Here is a 3,466-nt window from a genome sequence, read left to right on the forward strand (position 1 = left end):
ACCCTGTCTCAAAAAAACAAAACAAAACAAAACAGAAACAAAAACAAAAAAACAAAAAAAGAAAAAGTCAGATGGAAGAAAAAGAGAAGGAAGTTGAAGGGGGAGGGAAGAGTGGAAAGAAACGGGAAGGAAGGAAGGAAGGGAAACAGGGAGCTATCTCTCCCGGGAATATTGGCAGGTTAAGCCGCTAAAATACTTCTATAGTCGCTATTATGTTGATAATGATCAGTTAAATTCTCATCTAGATACTCCTGAAGTTCATTTTCCTGCACATACGCAGAGGTTTGTGGGCAGGGTGATCTGACTCCCTCATTAGCAGCTCTGAAGATTCTCCTTTGCTGCTCTGGTTACCTTGAGAAAAAAAAAAAAAAAAAAAAAGCTTTTAAGTCAAACAGCCACGGGGATGCGCAGGATAACAGATGATGACGCCAACTCCGGAAAGCAGCTTCAGCCTGGGCTGTTTCCAGCGGTTTGGATTACTAGGCTTGGTGAACTCTAGGTGAACCGGCTGCGACCAGCTGTCTCCATCTACTAGAGAGGGACACGCGTCCTCTAGTGGCCTAGAGAGGGACTGCTGTAACTGCTCTCCAGAAGCAAAGCATTTATTGTTCCAAAAGCAAACCTCAGTGCCTGTGACTGGCAATAAAGCAGTCAGGAGTAGATGGGTCCAACACGAGGCCACTGACTGTATAAGTGGGTTGCTCAGCCTCATTTAGTCACCAAAGGCACCTTCCTTCTCTAGTGTTGCTCATTAGGCCTAATAGAAAGCTTCTCTGGACAATTTCTTACCTACTGTGGTACCTGTCAGCTGGTAACTGATAGAAGAAGCGGCAGGGACAGAAGAGTGGCACTGACAGACTGGCCATGAAGGTGGCAAGGTGACAAGCTGCTTAACAGTTGAAGAAAAGCTATCAAAGCAGAAAGAAGGGTGACAGAGGCAGAGAGATGGCAAGAGAGCTAGGAGAACTGAGCCCGGTAGCGGAGGAGTTCCAGGGAGCCAGTAAGTCTTTAGGGCCGGGAATCTCGGAATCTAGGCAGCGCAGGTCAGCTGTAACGCTGACCGCCACCAAGGGCTGAGGATTCCTTGTGAGTAGGTCTGCCTGAAAGCTGAAATGCCAGTCGCAGCCAGCGACTGAGGATTCCTGACTTCCTAAGTCTTCACTAAAGCTGTCACACTTGCAGGGCTAAGTGTCCCAATTCCAGAGGCATCCAAGGCTGTGACACTAGAGGGTCCCGCCTACTGCCTCTCCCACCTGTCTACACTCAGAGCTGCCAGAGACCAGCATTTGAGAGTATCTCCTTGTCAACCACGATTTCTATATGGGGGAAGCAAAGAGGATCCAGGAGGCTGATTGCAGAAGGACTGAAGGAAGCCAGGGAGAGAAGGGAGGAGAGAGAAAACAACCAAGCAAGCTGGCCTCAGAGTCTGAACCTTGGTCCTGCCACCTCCCGCCAGAATCCTCTCTAGTTCTTCCTTCTCCCCTCCTTAGATGGGCAGCTAAGCATCTTCCTCAGAGGGGTGGGGGAGGGACGGTGCAAACATCTCCCAGATTACACTCTCCAGATTTAGCAACCAGAAGAAAAGGGAAGATTCTCCAACAGCAGTTCAAACTTCAATGAAAAGATTCTCCATCAGCCTCATAAAGAAGGATGCAGAGACAGGGAAAAGAAGGAAGCTGGGAAAACCAAAACCACAGATTCGGATACTGAATTGTTTGTTTGGTTGGTTGGTTGGTTCTGTATTTTGCTTTTCTCCAAATAGGGTTTCTCTGTGTAGCCCTGTCTGTCTTGGAACTCACTCTGAAGACCAAGCTAGCCTCAAACTCAGAGATCCATCTGCCTCTGTCTCCCGAGTTCTTGGATTAAAGGCATGCACCACCACTACCCAGCACCAATACTGAATTTAAATACAGCCAGACTTGGTATGTGTCCCTAGACAATGACTGGCTCCAAGAAGTTAATAAAAGGTGAGCTAACAGGTTGTGGGCATGCCTGTAATGTAACCAGTTGGGTAGCTGAGGCAGGAAAATCAACCTGGGCTATAGAGCAAAACCAGCTCAAAAATAAATAAATAAATAAATAAATAAATAATAAAAAGCAAAAGCAGACTTTCCCCAGGGAGAGAGGAACACCTTTTTAATATAAACTCTGGAAATTCATTGAGTATTTGTTTGTTTGTGTTTTTAAATTACAAAAGTATTACTTATCAGAGCTGAAAAGATGGCTCAGGGGTTAAGAGCACCGACTGCTCTTCCTGAGTTCAATTCCCAGCAACCACATGGTGGCTCACAACCATCTATAATGGGATCCAATGACTTCTTCTGGTGTGTCTAAAGACAGCTACAGTGTACCCACATACATAACATAAATGAATCGATCTTTTAACAATGTATTACTTATGTGTATGGATTTTCCCCTGCATATGCATCTGGGCACCACGTGTGTGCCTGGTGCTCAGGGAGACTGGAAGAGGTCAGCAGATTCTCCAGACCTTGAGTGGCACGTGGTTGTGAGCTGCCGTGTTGGGGTTAGGATTGACATGGATCCTCTGAAAGAGCAGCCTGGGCTCCTATCTCAGCTACCTCTCCAGCGCTATTTCTTTTTTCTTGTTTTTTAGATTTAATAAGTTTTATTTTATATGTATGGGAGCTTTGCCTGCATGCATGTCTGTGTACCATATGGTGCCTGAGGAGACCAGAAAAGGGTGTCGGATGCCTGGAACTGGAGTTACAGATGGTTGAGCTATCACGTGTGTGCTGGAAACTGAACCCAGATTCTCCGGAAGAGCAACAAGTGCTTTGTTTGTTTGGTTGGTTGGTTGATTGTTTTTTTTGGGGGGGGTTGTTTGTTTGTTTGGTTGGTTGGTTGGTTGGTTGAGTTTTTTGTGGTTTTTTGTTTGTTTTGTGTGTGTGTGTGTGTGTTTTCAAGACAGGGTTTCTCTGTGTAGTCCTGGCTGTCCTGGAACTCACTTTGTAGACCAGGCTGGCCTCGAACTCAGAAATCTGCCTGCCTCTGCCTCCAACTCAGAAATCTGCCTGTCTCTGCCTCCCAAGTGCTGGGATTAAAGGCAGGTGCCACCACTATCTGGCGCAACAGGTGCTCTTAACTGCTGTGCCGTCTCTCCATGCCCCACATCCATTTCCTTTTTTAAAGTTTTACTTTTAGCTGTGTGCATGGAGAAGTCGTGGTGGACATGTGCATGTGAAGGTGGGTGCCAGGGGAAAACACAGGCTTCGAAGCCCATGGAGCTGGAATTATAGGTGTGAGCCTACCAAGGTGCATGCTGGGAACTGAACTCAGGTCCTCTGCAAAAGCAGTACGTGTTCTTAACTGTCTAGCGATCTCCACAGTTCCTTCCTCTTTTGTTTGTTTGTTTGTTTGTTTAAAGGTTAAGGACAAGATTATTAAAGTCTAAAGGAAAAACTCTGGGATAGACAAGCTGTAGTCAAGAGGAGAAAGGAGACAG

This window comes from Mus caroli, chromosome 7 (assembly GCF_900094665.2).
Source record: "Mus caroli chromosome 7, CAROLI_EIJ_v1.1, whole genome shotgun sequence".
NCBI lineage: Eukaryota > Metazoa > Chordata > Mammalia > Rodentia > Muridae > Mus > Mus caroli.